The following is a 22,036-nucleotide window of genomic DNA, read 5'->3' on the forward strand; positions in this document are numbered from 1 at the left end:
TACCAGAACAGATTCTTTGCCCCTTTTCACTGATGAACGTGTGTCTAAAGTCACAACCTGATTTTTTTTCTTGAACGTGTGATCAAGAACCTTTTTGCCAACCATTCCATCTAAGATCTTCCTGCCCACTGACGCTGCTTGGTCAGCATTGACCGGATCTCCAGCTGTGATGCCAGTGTCAATGCTTTGCAGAGTTGGATCGTTTCCAAAGGGATCCTTTGATGATAGGTAGCCAATGAGTTTGTGCGTGTCATCTGTGTCCCGTGCTTGTCGAGCTGCTCTTTGTTCTTTGTGCTGGTCACTGGTCCCATACTGCACTGATGTGTAGTCTTGCAAGGCCATGTTGACCTCTGCACATATGGGGGTGGACAGCAGCCACGTGATCCTTTGCGACTCGCTCATGCCATGACCCCTTGTCAGTCCCCCTGTGGTTTTCACACTTCTCATGAGCACTTGCTCGATCAGAAGATCTGTGGACAAGCCGGCCCAGTACCGATCTGAGCGCCGCACTACGTGATATCCATTCTGGAACTGGTGGTGGACCTCGGGATGCTGAATAGACAGTTGTGCCAGTCGCTGCAGGTAGACGTAAATAGATTTGGTGTAGAGATTGTGGCCTGCAGCTGCCAGGTAGGGCAACATGTCGTGCAAAGCGTGCACGTGCAGACGCCAGTCACCAGTGAGTTCCGACCTCAGGAATGTCTTCAGTATGTCAATCATGTCCATGTATTGCAGCCACCATAGCTGTGCAGTATGCAGATCCTTCATCGATTGTTGGGCAACATTCAAGATGTCACGAACAGAGTCCAGAACCGGAACTGAAAGGATATCTTCAGTGGAACACTCACCCTTCATCAATGAATCATACAGGTCTCGCAGCTCACACAGGTCAATTGGTCCAGCTCTCACACTTTGCGACCCTGACTCGGTATCATGTGGATCCATGGCTGCCTGTGCATCATCTATGCTTTGCATTATCTCGTCTTCACTTGGTTCGTCATCTCCTACAGTGCCCTGAGGACCATCATCCTTAGCCTGCGAACAAGTAGGCACTAGCGTACTAAGTATCCTTTCTGCGAGGAGAGTGTTCAGTGCTGCATCAACCAAGAGATGCCCACGGATAGCTCGGTCAAATGCCTTGCCAGACAGCATGTGCGTTACAGTGTTCTCGGCATACACCAGTTCCAGAACAGAGCGCAGTCCAGATCCTGACATGATATTTCCAATACTCCCCAAGAAGCTCATCAACGTGTGGAAGCCCCCCATGCGCAGTACAATCTTACGCAAGTCACTGCCCTCCGATTGACTTTCGATGATGGTAAGCGCCTTCCACCAAAGTGGTTGGTCAAATATGATGATGACCTTTGCGTTGTACTGTTTGGCGTGCTCAGATAGAAATGTCAGTGTTGAATAGATGCAAGTTGGATCACTGCTGTTCATGTCGATCATGGGAAGCAGGAAGACTGTAGACTGACCTGAATGTACACCAGTGTGCACGGCTTGCATCATGCCAGACCATGCTGGTCGTGGTGAGCGCAATGTGAGGGACAGCTTCCAGAGGAGGTCAAGGTTGGTAGATCTGTCCTTTTCCATCTCATCTTGTAGAACCTCATACCTCAGAGTATCTAGCCCATCGCAAGGTGATGTCAGATGTCGGATGTTTATTCGGCCCACAGCTACAATATCCTTCAGTGTCACAGACACACGTGACACTCTTGTTGATGTCCGGGTACCTGGAGTGACAGAAGCAATCACTCCCATCCCGTGGAATGTGTTGAGGCCATCTATTGTATGGATGTTGTGATCGACATTGTCCGCCATATATTGGATGACCTGCTCTGGCCGGTAGTTTGGTATGTCTGTCCCTTGTACAACTGCTCCACTCTGTTCATACCTTTGTATCTCACGATAAGAACTGCAATATCCGTGGGCATGAAGTGTGTCGATCAAGAACTTTGATGCAAAATGATGGTGCATCTGTACACCCAGTCCTATCTGTAAGGGTGCCAGCAGCACTCGGGGCCGAATTGCCTGCATGATAGCTTGCCCTAGAGAACCGACTTTTCTATCAGCATCTCGGCCCACAAAGAGTGTTTGAAGAGGGAGTTTTAGTGATTCAGGTAGGAACGACATGGCTTCTTCTGTTGAGGACATTTCAGTTGTACATGGGTACATATATATCGACTGTTGTACGGATTTCACATCACTTTTGATCAGTTTTGCTGCCGTCTTAATCAGTCTCATCTTCTCAGCTTCAGATGATGTCTCCTTTGGCCTCTGATGGAATTCGTGAATGATTGCAGAGGCCCTGTGGCGAAAGGTCACAACATTCTCTTTGCCATTTATTTCTGCGATGGTAATATCCTGACCAAAGTGCTTTTGGATACATTCCTTCATGTAGGTGAATCCATAAGGTGTGCAATCAGTTCCAAGAAGAAATTCCCCCATTTTCTCTATGAGATCCGGTATCGTTGTCTGTTCCTCGTCATTGGCTTTTATGAATGCATCATTCCGTGTGTCATCAGCCGGTCTACCATACTTAGGTCGCTTGCTTGGCACTGTAAGGAACTGGCGTGGAATCTGCTTCCCAGTTCTGAAGTTTATGCTACATATATTATGATAGACTGCGTCAGCGGCATGCAAGTCCTGGACGAATTCTACTCGAGCCTTTACTGTCTCTGACCATGCATCATTGCGTTCAACACAGCTCTCTGTAACCTTCCTCTGGAAGTCCATTGTTCGGACTGGTATAAGTTTATGCGTTTTTTGTCTGCCCTGGTACTTGTCTGGTGTTCCACAGAACAAACAGTGTTCGCTGTAGTTAAACGCAGAACTAGCAGATCGACGCGCACGCACAGTGCCGCTGAAACCACCAGTACAGTCATATCCCCGTTTTCTGATGTCTCGCTCAATAGACAGTTGGGAGCAGAAGCCCTTCCTACATTTGGTGTGTACAACTTGTCTAGGTGCGACACTGATATCAGCCTGCCGTAAAGTCATTTGCCTTGCTTATTCCATCACACCCCTTGGCACCTAATTTCCTGGTTTGTTCGCCGTTGCCGAGAGACTCGCTGCAGAAAACGCAATCATCCATGCTACTGGTTAACCTGAAAAGAAAATAACAAAAGGATATTAGACGTTAATTATCTCAATTTATTTATTTAATAATCAAAATTTTGACATCTTTTGAGAAATGTGAAAGAAAAAACAAAAGCACTGTTATAAAAAAATTTCATTCCATTTCTATTAGCGTATTTTCGTGCATAACTTTCAAAAAATGGTTGCTCGAAATGAATGTGTTCCAATGCCTCGAATTTCTTTGACTTTTACTATGTTATTACATGGATCAAAAGAAGCAAAAATGCCAAGTGTCATTACTATTGCAATTTGTGGTGGGTATATCCATAAAATGACTGGCCTATATATACTTTAGTGTAAAAATATAGAAGATTAGTCATACATGACCTACCCTTGGAGAAACCATACTGTGAATCACGAATCAAATTATGTCTCTCGATTTGATCTCTAAGTCTATTAACTATTATTGATTCAAGTACTTTACCTATAACTGATGTCAAACTGATTGGCCTGTAGTTGTATATAAACGATTTGTCTCCCTTTTTGAAAACAGGAACAACGTTTGCCTGCCCCCAAGCAATAGGCACAAAACCAATGTATACTGACTTATTAAGTATTTCTGTTAATTGGTCGCAGATTTCAAATTTACACTCTTTAAGCTTTTTCGGAAAATTTTCATCTGGACCCGGGGATTTTGTAGTTTTAAGTCTTTCAATCTGTTTGACTACTTCTACCTTACTAATATTGATATTTGATAGATGAGATAGAGGTAGATGGCAAGTGTTATATTTTTATGTTTTATGTATTTACATAATACCCTAAAGCGAGAAGGCGAATGGAGTTGCACAAACTCACTCTATGTCTCATGTCTAAAGCTTTATAATGTTCATTTCTATGCTGATGTAACAATATGTAAACTAAGTCACTGTATGCATTGATTTTGAGATGCTTGAGTAAGTAATATTTTATATGGGGTTTGTAATAGCTTTTCTGAATGGAGAAAGGGTGGAGGAGGAGAAATTTTAATTGGTTCAATATTATAAGATCACGCCCTTAGGGGAGGTATTTATATCTAACAGTAAAGATCATTGGACTAAAAAATCATGACGTTATTGCAGAACTGACCTAGTACCAAAATTGAGGATACCAGACAGGAGTCCCTTGGTGTAACTTAAAGAACCAAGTGTATTGATATTCGGGAAGAAAAGAAAGAAAAAATTAAGCTCCGGTTAATACTAAGTGGAACTTTACTAAGTCGGATGATCGGAAGCAAAGTGGCTTCCTACAGATGAAAATAGTGAGTGACCAATCATACGTAACAAAGACAATGGTGAAAGGAAAATGTAAAGTAAAAACACAAAAAAGACGGCCCATATAGACGGCAATAGAGTAGTGTAAGGAGACCACAGTGGGCCACAGTGGCGGCAGCTAGGAACGAAATGGATGAAATGTAACGCTACTAACGAAGAGGCTGGTGATTTAAATTAGTGCAAAATACTAAATCTAAAGGGTTTAGTACAAATACGGCTACGAGTGTACGGGTCATCGATCTATACTCCGTGTACGCAACCACAACCACGCAGGGCACGCAACCACAACCACGCAGTGTACGCAACCACAACCACGCAGTGTACGCAACCACAAACACGCAATGCACGCAGCCAGAGAGGGAGAGAGGGACGACAAACTAGTGAACGGGGGGACTAATACTACGAATGAACAAGGAACGACAAGCTAATGAACGAGGGGGACTACTACTACGAGTGAATGAGGAACGACGAGGTAGTGAACGAAGAAAAACCATAGGAGGCAGCCGATTCAAATCGACTTTAAAAACACTGAAGGTATGGCTACAGTTTTGAGGCACGAGTTTCACACCTCGAATATAAACATTCCTAAGTTTTCAGGGGAAGAAAATACAGTGGGAGTTAATAGGTTTCTCAGTCTAATTGACACTTTAATTGTCACTAAGAATATAGCAGATGAAAAAAATAGAATTTTTAAAAGAAAATGTAGATCCTGGGAAGGGTAGGGCTAGGTTTATTATAAATTTCCAGCAAATGGAAGCTATCAATTAATATGAAGCTTATAAGAAGGCATTCATTAAACATTTTAAGTCAAAATGTGATCAGGATCCTATCAGGTCTTTGATTTGAGTGATAAAGAAAGTAAAAACAAGTAAAACTAACACAGAATATTTAACAAAATTTGACAGATGGTCTAAGGACATGATGCCTATGTTGAAGGATTTAGATTGGATAGAAAGTTTGTCAGGTTACTAAATTAATAGTATTTCTATTATCAATACACAATTTTGATTAAATAACTGCAGAAAAGCTGTATAAAGATCTCAAATAAACAATGGATTTAGGGGAGATAGGTTACCAACTTCAAGGTTATAGCAAAAATAAAGCATTTAATCCATAGGTGATGATAGTGGGAATGTAACAACAGAAACTAGGAACTCTAGAAGTGATTACAGAAACAGAGGATTTTAACATATTTTTGGAAGCACATCAAGGAATGCTAGAATTGAATGTTGCAATTGTAATAAATGGGGGCATAAAGCTCAAGAGTGTTATTATGAAACTATTTGTAGAAATTGCAAGCATGAGGGTCATGATTGATATCATTGTAGAAACCCACCTTTCTGTTTGTATCACCAGAGAATAGGACATAAAACACAGGATTGTAGAGCAATGCCAAATTTTTGTATTCACCCAGAAACAAGAGGAAACCCCCAGACACAAAATAAAACAACACTACAGAGCTAACCATAGAAATGCAAATAAACATTATTGTGTAAGGGACAAGAGTGATAGAATGATGAAAGAAAACATCATAGACAATTGGAAGGACTTTTGTAGGACCTCTCATTGCGGGTAGTGTTCAATAAACTTATTCAAACGTTTATTGATACAAGATCTGTAGTTAATGTTATAACTAGCAAAGTTTTAAACCAGTTGAAACCAGGAGTAAAAATCTTGGAACCAAACCATTACTTATTGCAAGGAGTAACTAGAAGTCAGTTAAAAACATTAGGTAAGATTGAATTAGAGGTCATCTTATATAAAAATGAGCATTTGCACATTCCAGTGATAATTGTAGAAGAATCTGTTTTCCCAAGAGATTTATTGATAGGATTTGCAGCTATGAGAAAAGAGAGCATGATCATATGTCCTGCTGAGTTAGGGATCTTAGTGAAATCACAGTTAATCCCATTTTTAAATCAACCAGACTTAGAGCCAGTATCAGTAATAATATAAAATCTCTTGAAATACATAGGGAAGCTAATCATGATAGATTAGATGGTAGCGGGAAAGAGTGGTCCAGACCAACAGAAAATAAAGTCTCATATAGTGAACCCAACTCAGATGTTCAAGAAATTCCAAAAATTACTAATTCATGAACTACATATGCTGCTTTGCTAATTGTGGAAAGTGGCGTAATAAAGTCGACATTGTTATCCTTCAGAGCAATTAACAGGATAGTAGTGCAGTTGAAAGGAGTCATTGTAGGATTTGAAATTTTAACCATCCCAGAATCAATTAGGATAAGAGGTTTGAAATTGGACTCAGAGATTTATAAGACAAGCAAGAACATGGTAGAAATATTAGTGATTAGTACTTTGAATGAAGACATAGTCTTAAGGATAAGTACACAAATAGGATGTTTTCACGCTTGTACAAAATCCATTAAGATTTCAAATAAGAGTACTGAGGAGGTCGAATCGCTAATTTCATCAATCTGCTCAATTCAAGAAGTAGCATATTTGGGAGAGAAATACAAGAATCAACTAGAACCTCCTAGTTGTCCTAAGTTGGATGAAAGCTTAATTGTTTTGCTCTTGAAGCACAATAAAACAATTGCTTTGCCGGGGGACGCCTTATGCAAACCAGCTATTCTAAAATATCAGATCAAATTAAAACCAGGGACTCAACCTATCTATATACCTGCCTACTGATTACCACATTCCAAACTAGCCAGTGTAGATAAATTGATTACTGAAATGTTATCGCAGAAAATTATTGAACATAGTAATAGTGAATGGAATTTTCCTTTGATCCTGGTGCCAAAATCAGATGGTACCATACCTCCAGTTATTGACTATAGGAAATTGAATTAACAGATTACCGCTACCGGTAATAGGAGACATTCTTAGGAGTTTGGGAACCGAGAATAGGTATTTTAGCACTATAAATATCAAGTCTGCGTTCTGGCAGATCGAGTTGCATGAAGACTCACGAGAAGTCACAGCCTTTTCTACACCAACGGGACACTATGCGTTCAAACTAATGTCATTTGGGTTTTGTAATAAACCATTAACTTACATGAAATTAATTAATACAGTTCTAGATGGGCTGTTAGGAAACACTGCCAGTGTGTTTCTAGATGATATTTTAATAGTTTCCCAAACAGTGGTTGAGCACTTTCAGAAATTAGATTTGATATTCTCGAGACTAGTTGAAGCAGGATTGAAAGCGAAACTTGAAAAATGTAAGTTTTTGCAGGACAGTGTTATTTATTTGGGACATAAGATAGACAGGCATGGACTTAGTACAATGAATTCAAAAGTAGAAACAGTAAAAGATTATCCAGTTTCGAACAATGTAGAAAAAGTTAGAATTTTTAGGATATTATAGGAAATCTACCCAAGGATATGCAGACATAACTAATCTATTAAGTTCTTTGTTGAGAAAAGATTCAAAGTTCATGTGGAGACCTGCACAGCAGTAAGCTTTTGACAAGTTGAAAGATATATTCATTAGTTCTCCAGTTCTCATATTTCCCGATTGGGATAAGGAGTTCATTCTTTGTACTGATGCGTCTGACATAGGGTTAGGAGGTATACGGATGCAAGAGAGAAATGGAACGTTCAAACCAATAGCTTGCACATCTAGACTTTGTAATAGTACTTCATAACAGAAAGAAATGCCTTAACAGTGATATATTTATTAGAGAGTTTTAGAAATATGATATTGGAATATCCAATCAGAGTGTGGACTGATCATACAGCTATTCAGAACTTATTTAAGCATAAGAATCTTTAGGGCAGATTAACCAGGTGGTTTACTACACTTCAGTGTTATGAGGTTAAGTTTGAATATATTCCGGGTTGAAAGAATGTTGCTGCAGATGCACTATTTAGATATTAGCCAACCAACGACCCAACGACAGGGTTGATCAATTACGTCTGTAGTATAGATGAGCTAGTAACATTAGATGAGAAAATTGTAATAAGTGAACAAATAAAAGATAAGATTTGGAAAAAAAAATAGCCCAGTGCTTGATAAACCCAAGAGGAAATCCTCCAAAACTACCAAAAGGATATAAGATAGAGGAATTTCATTTGACTAATGGACTTTTGTATAGAAAAACAGTTGTAAGTGGGAAAGATATTTCTAGGGGCCCAGTGAATCAGTTGGTAATTCCACAAACTCTTGTACAAGAGGTATTAAAGTTACTTCATGATAGTGATTGTAGTTCACATCCAGGAAAGGATAAAACTTATAGACAAGCACAACTTAAATACTTTTGGCCAGGTATGAAGAAAGATATATATGATTATATAGAAAATTGTTTGAAATGTGCTAAGATGAAAGGAAATACACCTAAACCTGCTCCTATGTTATCATATCCCATCCCGCAGAAACCTTGGGAAAGAGTTCACATAGATACATTGGAGTTACCTATGTCTGAAAATGGATATAAATATGTATTTGTTGCTATTGATTATCTTTCAAGATTTTGTATTTTACAACCCATTCCAAATAAGAGAGCTGAAACAATTGCTTCAGTAATCTATGATCAGATAATCTGTAATTTCACTACACCTAAGATCTTAGTTTCAGACAATGGTACTGAATTTAATAACAAAATCTTGGAAGAATTATGTAGGTTATTTAAGATTCATAAAGTAAATATACTAGTGAATCATCCTCAGAGCAATGGAGTTGTAGAGAGGTTAAATAAGAAAATTATTACATGTCTTAGAGGTTTGATAAGCCCACATAATATAACTTGGGATAGTTGAATTCCTCGTGTTAAATGCACGCTAAACAACTAAAATAACACAGTTATAGGAGAAACACCCCATTTTATTGTTTTTGGGGGAAACAAAATTCTCCCATATGAAATCGTGATTGCCGAGCAAAAACCTGTGTATAATATAGATGATTACATCTCAAATAGGAAGATGACCTAAATAGACGAAAACATTCGGACTACGTTTCTCATTTACCAGTGTTTTTCTGGAAATAGGATACATACATTTCAAGTTATACATCAAAGAGTTATGGAACACATGAAAGAATATACACAAGAGATGAAAAAGCAACACAAAATAGCACATAAAATTGTGGTAAATTGAGATTAATTGTATTGTTGCATTGTTCTTGTTTTGCAATAGACTTTGTGTTGATGTATAAGAATACTTGTGCTGTAGGTTCCTTACATACCATGTGATTCTCATATGTTTCGATGCTCTATAGCATCTGTTGGTATTGTTTATATGTTTGGACCCTATGTAGACGTCTTTTGTTTTTGTTCAGGTACTTCCACTATGACGTCAATCTTGGCTTGTTTACGTTTTGCTTGAAGCTCTCAATAAAAGAGCAAACTTGGTTCCTGTTTTATTCTCAGCCATCCCAGCCAAATAGTAACAGCGGCGACGAGGATCTGAGGATTTGTTTTTGGATGGACCAGTTTTGTTTTGAAAGACGGGAATAGCTGTCTTAGTGACTGGTGGTGGAGATATACAAGGATGAAGATATTTTTTCTCTCCGATCCCGCTATCATGTGCACCCATGCCACTACTACCGATTTACAGATAGCCTTGGTTTAGCAGGCTACTAGTCATTTGTTTCACAAGGGTTAAATAAAATTTTACTACAATTCATGTACAATGGCAAATACCTCAGGTAAGATTGACTGTTTTGACCCCAATAGAATAAGATGGGAGATTTGGCTAAGCATGTTGCAGGCTCATTTTGCACATAATGGAATCACTGATGACGACAAGAAGAAAAATTCTTTATTAGTTTCGTTAGGAAGTGAAACTTATAGTACCTTAGCCTTCCTGAGTTCACCTGATTTACCTCATGTGAAAAACTATAGTGATTTAGTAAAGCTTTTAGAATCACATTACAAGGTTAAACCGAGCTATCATCGGAGTTCAATCAGATTTCAGAAGAGAAAGAAAAAATCTGATCAAAGTTTAAGAGATTTGTATGCTGACTTGTAAAATCTAGCCAAGGATTGTAGTTTTGGTACTTTATTTGATGCACGAGTGTGAGACCAATTGTTTATGGCTGTCGATACTGAAGTGTATTTCCCGAACTTGGTGGCTGAGAATTTAGATTTGCAAACCATGTCTTCCACGGACACTTTAGAGAAAATTTTAAATTTGGAAAAAGCTTTTGTTGGGGAAAAGCTCCCGACTACTGAAGTGAAGAAAGTGGGGGTCAGTTCTGAATTTTTCAATAGTCAGAAAAAAGAAAGTTGTAAGCATTGTGGATATCCACACAAAATTGAGAACTGTCGGTTTACGCACTTAAAGTGCACAGTATGTAACCGTTTTGATAAGAATTTTTCTGGTAAATACACAGGTTCTCAAGGTAAGCCTAGTGATAGCAGTGCCCAGAAAGGATCTTATGGAAAATTGAACAAAAATAAGAGGTTTGATAAAAAGAAAACTAATATGGTTTTCGAGGTAAATTTCTCAGGAAGAGAGAGATACTGGTATTGATGATTACCAGTTGTTACATTTAATGGATAGACCTAGCCTTCCAGAAGTGGTTAGTGTTAATTTTTCACATGAACCTGTACATAGTGTTGTAGGTAATGTTTTGCCAGTGAGAAATAAGGTTGATATTATTATTGAAGGTCATAATGTGCCTTATGAGATTGACTGTGGAGCCAGTGTGTCTACCCTAACCTTGCATTGGGTTAAGAAATTGAATTTAACTGTGGAGCCTAGTGATAAAATTTTAAAGGCTTATGGTAATAATGATTTGCATGTTTTGGGTAAGGTTTATGCAAATATGTTTTATAATGGTCACAATGTATTTCAAAGTTTGTATGTAGTTGAGTCTAATAACTCAAACTAATGTGGAAAAGATTAATGCCTAAAATTGGTATTGCACTCACAGGTATAGAGGAAGGAGTTAATGTTTTGGATTCCAAGGTACAATTAGATATTTTTTCAGCTGATTCTAGATTGCCAATTTCATGTGTTGTAGCAAAGGAACACCTAAAGAGCGGTGCTGTGCCTAGTTGGAAAAAGCAAGGCCTGTGCAGAAAAGTAGTAGAAGATGCTTTAGATGAGTTAGTTGATAACAATATCATTGAACCAGTACATTCTAGTACTTGGGCAGCTCCAATTGTACCAGTGTTAAAACCTGACAAAAAGTCAATGTGTATTTGTGTAGATTTCAAGGAATTAAACAAAAATATTTCATGTGACCAGTACCCTCTGCCTAAAGTTGATGAAATCCTTGCTGTTGTTGGTAAAAGCAAGATATTTTCAAAAATAGATTTAAAGGATGCTTATTTACACGTGCCAGTAGATGATGAGAGTCAAGAATTGTTAGTTATTAATACTCATAAAGATCTTTTTAAATATAAAAGATTACCTTTTGGACTTGCATCATCTCCTGCCATCTTCCAAAGATTGATATCCCAGTTATTGATGAATATAGATGGAGTATTTGCCTTCTTGGATGACATATTTGTTGGCGGTGAGACTAAAGAGGAGGATGATAAGTGATTAGATAAGGTGTTGAAGGTTTTTCAGAAACATAATGTTGCTATTAACAAAAAGAAAACTGTTCTGAATACTTAGGCTATGTCATTTCAGGTGATGGCATAAAACCTTCACCAAGGAAACTTGCTGCTATTCTAGAAGCACCTATACCAAGGTCTGTAGGTGAAGTTCAAACATTTTTGGGTCTAGTAACTTATTATTGTAGGTTTGTGAGAAATTTTTCAAGTGTATTAGCACCACTGTATGATTTACTGAAGAAAGATGCAAAATTTAAGTGGTCTTCTGTTGAAGCAAATGCATTCATTACTGTTAAGGAAGAGTTATCCAAATCTGATTTACTTGCCAATTTTGATGGTGAGCATGATGGAATTGTTGAGGTAGATGCTTCACCAGTTGGAGTAGGGTGTGTGTTAATACAAGAAATTAATGGTTGTTCACGACCAGTTTACTTTGCAAGTAAAAAGCTGTCTGCCGCTGAGCTAAATTATTCTCAGTTGGACAAAGAAGCTCTAGCGTTAGTGTACGCTGTAACTAAGTTTAAGTATTTTTTGCTTGGCCGTAAGTTTGTGGTCCGTACAGATCACAAACCTCTACTTGGTTTATTTGGTAAAGATAAACAGATTCCTGTCAATGCAAACGCAAGACTACAGCGTTGGGCATTATTGTTATCCCAGTATGGTTACAATTTATGTTTTAAGTCTGGCAAAGAAAATGTTGTGGCAGATGCCCTGAGTCGTTTGCCTGTGTCAGATTCTGTTTTAGACTCACATACACCTGCTGAATATGTGAATTTAGTTGAAAATTTGGAAGATCAAAATATTTCCTATGAAAGGGTTAAGGTTATGACAAAGAGTGACCCTGTTTTGAGTAAAGTGTTTCAGTGTGTTAAATTTGGTTGGGTATCTGATCCTGTTATTTCTGAATATGCAGCAGTTAAAGCAGATTTAAGTATATATGAAGATGTGTTGCTATTTAGGAATAGAGTTGTTATACCAGCTGAGTTAAGAGGTAGTGTACTTTCACAGCTACATGTAGGCCATAATGGTATCAGCGCTATGAAGGCTGAAGCCAGGAATTGGATATGGTGGCCTAAGTTAGACCAAGATATATCAGAGGTTACTAAAGCCTATTCAATTTGTTTTAAATTTTTTCAAGGTTCTCAGGAAGTTACCTTATCTTGGCCTGAGACGGGTAAGTCTTGGTGTAGACTCCATATGGACTATGCAGGTCCAATCAATGAAAATTATTTCTTAGTGATTGTAGATTCACTCTAAATTTATGGATGTTCATGTAACAAAGTCTACAACATCTACAGTAGTAATTTACATGCTGAGAAAAACTTTTTTGTAGTTTTGGGTTACCTGACATTGTGGTTTCAGATAATGCTTCATCTTTTGTATCTGAGGAAATGGAGACTTTCTTTAAAAAGAATGGAATTAAACATATGACTCCTGCCCCTTATAACCCATCATCTAATGGTTTAGCTGAGAGGGCTGTAAAAACTTTCAAGAAAGGATTAAGTAAATTTAAGGAAGGTGATATACGAACCAGAGTCTGTAGATTTTTGTACAATTATAGACGTTCAATCCATTGTTTCACAGGTAAATCTCCAGCTGAGCTAATGTTTAACAGAAACTTCAGAGGTATTATTGAGAAAATTAAACCACAAAATAAGAAGGAAAGGGTTTTGGAAAAAGAGTGTAAGTTTGAGAGGTCAGAATATAAGATTGATGATGCTGTTTTTGTAAAGAATTATGGCAAAGGTCATTCATGGTTGGAAGGAAAAGTAATTGAAGTTCTATGTGTGAGGAATTACAAGGTTATGTTAAAGGATTTTGGTAACATTGTTTGGAAAAGACATTCTGATCAACTAATGCCTAGATATACACCAACTGTTCCCAGTAACGACACTGTACCTAAAGATAACTCAGGTAGCAGTAAACCTTTTGTGCCTATGTCTCCTTCAGGTCAAGGACACTGTCCTGATAGTTCAGAAGTAATTGATAAGGCTGATGGAAATTCTTCTGTAAATGTTGATAATTTTGATAGTGCTGTTAATGTACCAAGTCCACAACCTGTTAGAAGGTCTAGCAGAATTGTGAAACCACCTGATAGATTGAATCTCTAATTATGGTGTTGTAATGTCTTCATTATGAAGATTAATGTTTCAGTTATGTTCCTATTGATATTCCTTTTTCAATAAGGGAAAAGGGATGTGGTAAATTAAGATTAATTGTATTGTTGCATTGTTCTTATTTTGTAATAGACTTTGTGTTGATGTATAAGAATTGTATACTTGTGCTGTAGGTTCCTTACATACCATGTGATTCTCATATGTTTAATACCCTGAAATATGTTTCGATGCTATATAGCATCTGTTGGTATTGTTTATATGTTTGGATCCTATGTAGACGTCTTTTGTTTTTGTTCAGGTACTTATACTATGACGTCAATCTTGTCTTGTTTACGTTTTGCTTGAAGCTCTCAATAAAAGAGCAAACTTGGTTCCTGTTTTATTCTCAGCCATCCCAGCCAAATAGTAACAAAAATAGAATTACAAATAGGAGATTTGGTCATGGTCAAATTACATACAACCCATAATAAATTTTCACCGAGGTACTCAGGTGGAAATAAATACAAGATCTTACACTTAGAAACTAGGGAAGTGTCAATTATATAAGTCGATGATTTGAAAACTTTTGGTAATGATGAGGAAGAAGAAACACAGTATAATGTTATTATGGAATATGTTAATTTTGGATATCAGGAATATGTATGTGTAAGTTGAGTATTAATCCAAATACTTTTTACAGATGAAGACTGCATTAGTTTTATTTATATGTATGGTGAGTACCTTCCAATGGAACCCAATACATCCGGGAGCCTTGGTACAGCATAAAGGAAACCTGATAATGGTAGACCATATCCTTAGTAAAATTTTAGATTATAAAAACATATCAATAATAAAAGATAATGTTGACTTCATGAGAGTGAATCTAAATTTATTAAAGGAGAACATCCCCAATAAAAATGTTGTTCAAAGGAAACTTGGAAGTAAAATAATTGAGATGGAGAATAAACTTGATGTCATAGATTCAAATTTCAAAACAAATGGTAGACAAAAGAGAAGTTTGGTTGTTTTAGCTTTAGGAGCTCTTGCTGGATTAGAATTATTCAATGTTGCCTTCTTTGCTGACTTAAAGATTTCTATGAATAGATTGAATGAGAAAGCAAAAATTGATAATTTACAAACAAGTGTAAAAAACATTCAGGAATTTATCCCTGAGATTACAGAAGATTTAGAGAATCTCAGTATAAAACAATCTGAAGAAGAGAACACCCTACTTCTTTTCTTTCTATTTGCACTTGAAAATAACCTAATGCAATATCAGTTGGAATCCTTTGTGCAAGATTTAGTTCTAGCAAATTCTGCTCAAGTCACATCTTCTCTTCTCCCAGTACCTCAACTTATTAGAATAATTAACTCAGCTAAGAAGGACTGGAATTTTATACCTTTCTTTGATGAAGTAAATGTTGCATTCTATTACCCATTACTAAGTGCATATTTAAATGTTCACCTCAGTAATAATAGAGGTTTCTTTCTCTTCTGATTTTAGATTCAACTTGTACAAGTTGATACCTTTTCCTATGAAGGTATATTCAGTATATGAAGTGGACATACCAGTTGCAGATCCACTTAATTATATCCTTTCTCTAGACAACCTAAAAGAGAGCAGTCTCCAATGATAAACTTAAAAATTGTAAGATCACTAATGATAAACTAAGTTGTAAGATCACAGTCTTTATCTGTCACTTTTCCCTTTTTGTGTTCCGTGAACCATTGAAAAATTCTTGTGAAGCTTCACTTGTCAGGAATGTGTCAATGATGAATAATTGTCATTACAAAAAGACTGTGGTAAACCAGATTTCTCATAGTAACATGGGAGGTTTACATTATCTATTTTTCCCAAATAAGACAAGAGTTTCGATTATTTGTCCAAGTTTAAGTCCTAAATTGGAATTGATTGAGGGTCTTATCTCAGTTTTTGACAACTGTGAAATACATGCAGACACACTTGCCACTATTGCTAACACCCTTAATACCATGCATTTGACTGAGGTAACATACCTCGCAAACATCAACATCACGTTACCCGAAAACTCTTCCCCTTTGAAAATTAGGAAAAGACCAATGTTGAGATCCTTTCAAATAATTCCTCAACCAATTATATAGTTATTTTCAGTGTCCTCATTTCTTCAATAGTAATTGCTCCTCTAACTTCATTTTTTATATTCAGGAAGATATGGACATCAAATAATATTCACCATTTATAGGCATGAATTGTTTTTTGTTTTTTGTGTCTTTTAAAGGTCAGTATATATTTGGTGCTACAGACATTTGTTTAGCTAATTTATGCAGAAATAGTTTTAATAGTTAGCTCCTTGTATAGGGTATTTTTCAAGAAAGAAAAATTAAGCTCCGTTTAATTCCCCTCTTTTATACAGGGAACTTGAAAAAGTCGGGTGATCGGAAGCAAAGTGGCTTCCTACAGATGAAAATAGCGAAAGAAAAATATAAAGTAAAAGCACAAAAGAAAGACGACTCATAGAGACGACAACAGAGTGGTAAAAGGGGACCACAGTGGGTCACACAGGTACCTTATCTAACCTTTTATTAGTAACTACCGAAAGAAAATTTTGTTAAATGCCTCACTCATTTTTTCCTCCGATCCTATCATGACATTTTCGTCAATTTCATTTGGGCCTATCCTTTCCTTGTTTTTGTTCTGTAGAGATGAAAGAATCCCTTGGGGCTGGATCTCGCTTGTCTGGCAACCTTAATTTCATAGTTATGTTTCGCTGTATTCTTTTTAACCAGTCTTGCCATATCGTTATATTTGGATCTAAGGCGTGCCACCCCTCCATCTTTTATTCTTATGTAAAGTCCTCTTTTCATTCCAATCTCATATTTCAGCCTGCCGGTCATGCATTTGGGAGTATTACTATTCTTTCGTATTGACTTGAGGGAAATAAATTAATTTTGTGCATTTAGAATTAAAACTGTTAGGTTACTGTACATTTCATCCAAATTGCTGACCGGTCTTGTAAGTGACCTGACCCAAGCTACGCATATTATCCTCCGTGACCCGACATCTGATCGCGCTAATGACGTCCGGACTGACATTCTATCTTACCCCGCCAAGCCCCCTGGGTCGGTCTCGTAAGTGATCAAATGTCTTAATACTCTCTCATCTCGTCAAAATTGGCTCTCCTGAAGTCAGGTACTTGGACGTTATTCGCACTATTTAACTCTTCTCAAATAGTATTAAATCTTATTTCTTGATGATCACTAGAACCTAGACTATCTCCTACTTTTACGTTTCTCGTTAGGTTCTCATTATTAGTTAAAAGTTCAGAGTATTCTCTCCCCTCGTAGGATTGGTAATCATTTGCTTTAGAAAATTATCCTGTACCGCATCTAAGAAATTTTGCTCTTCCTAATCTCCTACTAAATTTTCCCAGTCAGTGTTTCTATAATCAAATACTCTCATGATCACAACGTTTTGTACTGGGACGCCCGGCAAATTTCATGAATCAGGGGATCAGTCTGTTCAATAATGAGGGTAGGAGGTCTATATAGAACGCTAATGATAAGTTTCTAATTCTTGCCTATAATCTCCACCCAAATAGATTCCGTACTATTCTCTTCCTTAATCGAATTGTTAGCAATACAATTTATTGTATTTTTAACGAAAAGTGCTACTTCTCTCCAACTCCTGCCCAGCCATATTGATCCAGGATTCAGTTATAGCTATAATATCAAATCTCTACGCATGCAAAGCAATTTTATTTATTATGCTTCTGCTGTTTATATAGTAAACTTTTAGTTTATCCTCCCTCCACCTAATTAGGTGGGCTGATTCTATTATCTAAACCAGTGCTTCTCGACGTGGGGCGTATCCCCACAGGTGGGCAATTCGGTTTTTCAGGTGGGCAATATGTTTTTTTCAAGGCAACTGAGGAAGTTTGTTCATTTTTTTTTTTTTTCATTGGTGCCTTGTTCTTTTGAAGTGGTTTTAAGCCAAGGTTTTATGCTTTTTTCATCTGAAGGGGAGTTTATTTTTCAAATGCTAAGAATTGTATATCACCACATGGGAGGACATCGGGATTTTAAAGGTGATTTAAGTGGGCATGGCCTAAAAAAGGTTGAGAACCACTGGTCTAAACTATAATCCGATACCCCCCCCCCCCTATTCCTACGATTCCACAAAACAAAACAAAAAAATTCAAAAGAACAAAACCATGTGGCCGAAAGGTCCATAGGACATTTGGTACAATTAAGAACTTGGTACTGGTTTACTATCCTATGATTATAAAATGTTTAGTTAAACCAAAACACAAGTTAATATTATGATATTAACTTGTGTTTTGGTTTAACTAAAGCAGTACAAAGTTTCCTAATTGTACCAAATGTCCTATGGACCTTTCGGCCACATGGTTTTGTTCTTTTGAATTTTTTTGTTTTGTTTTGTGTTACTATTGCCATTCTTATTTCCATGTGTATATGAATGTGTATGTATTTTTTTATTATTAGCATTAACATTTCCATGTGTAATTGTGTGTATGTATGTATAATGTCCGAAGGTTTTAATGGCTATAACCTCTCCCAGTTTTCTTACTTCTGTATAAATATTGTGTTCTATTTTTTCTTTCTTGTACTCTGAGGATGTCGTAATAGACGAAAACGTTCAGTATTCCGACTTAAATTTCCCTGTGGTTTCTGCAATATCTTTTCGTCTCGCGTTATTGTGATTATTTTTGTTATATATATATATATAAAAGTGTGATTAATGACATGAAGAAAAAATCGTATACCTGGCGTACTCTCCTGAAAAACAGGGTGTCCAACAAAATTGACGTAAGAAATTTTTGGCGATTCCCTCAAGGTTTCAAAATTATAAATGGGCAATATTGAATGAAACCTATGAGGATATTTAATATAAACGGGCAATATTGAATGAAACATATGAGGATATTTAATATAAACGGGCAATATTGAATGAAACCTATGAGGATATCTATTATAAAAGGGCAATATTGAATGGAACCTATGAGGATATCTATACCCTTACGTTTTATAAGCGGCAATATCGGAATAAGTCTACGAAAAATATCAAAAGAAACCTTCGAAAGTTATCGAAATAAAACATCGAAAGAATTTGCGGGCAGAAATAGGAAACCAGTGAGGATGTCGATTTCCTCTCTACTGAATGTATTAGACGGGCTATGAATGTATTAACAGCTACTGCATGTATTAGCGGGCAAAAAACATAAACCATTGAGGCTAAGGTTCAATGGCATTAAACGAGAATAAACCAACAGAAAACATCGAAAGAATTTGTGGGCAGAAATAGGAAACCTGTGAGGATGCCGATTTCTTCTCTACTGAATGTATTAGCGGGCTATGAATGTACTAGCGGGCTACTGAATGTATTAGCGGGCTACTGAATGTATTAACAGCTACTGCATGTATTAGCGGGCAAAAAACATAAACCATTGAGGCTAAGGTTCAATGGCATTAAACAAAAATTATGAAATCACGGAGGAAGTCGGTTCCCTCTGGATTTAAAACGAATAGAGGAAGAAAATTACCTCGGTTTGAAAACGAAGAGGAAAAATATTACCTCGGTTTGAAAACACATGTGTCACGATCTAAAAATTGGAAAAAGAATAGGAAAATATTTTGGAAACTTGTTTATGTGAAACAATGTCTCAGGTTATACCTTTTCCTAGGAAAAAAGGAGCTACGAAAAATTTAAAGTCCCGCTATGAAATGAATTTATAAAAAAAGGTATGCGCGGCCAAAGTTTATACCTATCCTTGAGGAAAATTGAAGTCCCGCCAGAAAATGACACGAATGAAAAACAAAAAGGTATGTACGGTTGTCTATACAAGGCTACACCTTTTCCTTGTTGCAATGTATTTCCCGTTAGAAATAAATTATATATATATATATATATATATATATATATATATATATATATATATATGCGCGGTTATCGTGAAAGGAGCCGGAAAACTATCTAAAAAGTGGAAATTATAAAATCCTCGGTACTTGAGGCATGCGCGATTGTACATGTTTCAAGGATAAAAAATCTCTTTGGTACATGAGATCCCAAACTGTGTGAAATACAATGATTCCTCGGTAAACGGGGATTTGAGGTTGAAACATTTCCCTCGTCGAGTGTAATTATGCAGTATACAATTTAATAAGGAAGAAACATTCCCTCAATAGAGAAAGCCCTTCATGTGAGTAGAATAGTAAAAATGAAATCATTCTTCCATAAAAAAGAAATCCCACGATTTAAAATTATGCCGTGGAAAATAAAATCCCGCGAGTTTGAGCTAACCCCTCAATAAATGAGCGTCCAACATGTTAAAATAAATATATAAGTACAATTTTATAACTCCATCTGTGAGAGGAATTCTCGCGTGTTAAGAATTGAACGAGGTTGACGGTAAACCCTCGGTAAATTAAAGCCCCGTGAATAGATAAGTAGGACAAACAAGCTTTCCCTGTAATTGAGCTTTGCACGATTATACAAAAATTTGAGTTCTCTGTTACATTCCGGTTTTCTATACTTCAACAGCTATTGAGATGGACATTCCCTCAAGCTGGACAAGTGCAGTTCCTGTTAAGAAATTATAAGAAACAGATGCGCGTGTGATACAAAATCATCTTGAACACTTGTTAGTGGCCAATTAAATTGCTTGTGTCCAAATGACAACCGTCGGTGACTGATTTCTATACAGCAACGGCCGTTACGGTCAGAAATAAACCTATGGATGTCAGTATAGTGTATAAATATGGATTATATATATATATATTTAAGATTATTTCAGACAAATGAGAGAGAATGTGGGTGGGGAAGGGCAAACGAAGATGTGTTAGGAATAGAGTTTATTGCCCTAACGTTGCGACCAACTTGGTCTTCTTCAGAGGACTACAGCATTACAAACGGATCACAAACTTATTTCCATGTGTGTCAAATTTGGTTATTTTATGTTTAACAACATTGAATTTAAACAGATTAGAGGTCTCGCAATGGGGAGTCCATTATCTGCTGTCATGGCATGTTTATTCATGGAAGTAATAGAAATGGACAAATACATCAACATCATGGGAAGAGGTACCACTTGGTTAAGGTACGTGGATGACATAATCGTGGTGATGCCAAAAAGAACTAATATAGAAAATAAGTTGAGAAGACTCAACGCTGTGAATAAAGACATTCAATTCACAGTTGAACTAGAAAAAGAGTGTAATTTACCATTTTTAGACACGTTGATACACAGAGGTTCTCAACAGGTAAGTTTCTCGGTGTACAGGAAACCCACCAATAGGGACGACTTTGTCCATTATTTTTCAGCACACAGCAGACGTGTTAAAACGGGTGTTCTAATAGGTTTCTTTCTCAGAGCTTTTCGTATCTGCAGTGAAGAATTCCTAGAGGATGAACTTACTTACATCAAGAATACCTTTAGGAAGCTGAAATACCCCGGAGGTTTGATCACCAGGACAACGAGGAAAGCCAAGAAAATCTACGATGGCTCAAACGTCCGAACCACGGGAAAGGATAAGTCTCATTTTATTTCTGTCCCTAATTCTATAAACACCATAGCTATTGATGATTATTTGTCAAAAGGTGGAATAAATATAGCAAAAATATCTTCCAATAAAATAGGAAAAATATTTAAGAAACATAATAATATGCGTAATAATCTCAGTGTCATTTACCGTATTCCATGCAACGGTTGTCCATCATCTTATTTCGGTGAGTCAGGTCGAGGGTTCAATAAACGCTTGAATGAGCACAAAAACGATCTCAGGGCTCATAGAACATCTAACTCCCTGGTTCGTCACCTGGACAAATGTGGACATCTACCTGATTGGAACAACGCAGAAATTCTACACGAGGGATTTGAGAAGAAAATGAGAAAAACTGTGGAAGCTGCACATATCGCCGCCAACAAGAACAACAACGACAGAGACGGATTTAAATGCCTCTCGAAAGCAGCAAGTGTCCTAATAATTAAATCGTTAGCCAAAGGGAAAACATGACGCTCATACCTTGGCGGGTTCCCTCTCACTACGAATATAAGAATTGTGATCCGTTTGTAATGCTGTAGTCC

The sequence above is a fragment of the Oratosquilla oratoria genome, chromosome 7 (assembly GCF_046742065.1).
Source record: "Oratosquilla oratoria isolate Oo_2021 chromosome 7, ASM4674206v1, whole genome shotgun sequence".
Taxonomy (NCBI): Eukaryota; Metazoa; Arthropoda; class Malacostraca; order Stomatopoda; family Squillidae; genus Oratosquilla; species Oratosquilla oratoria.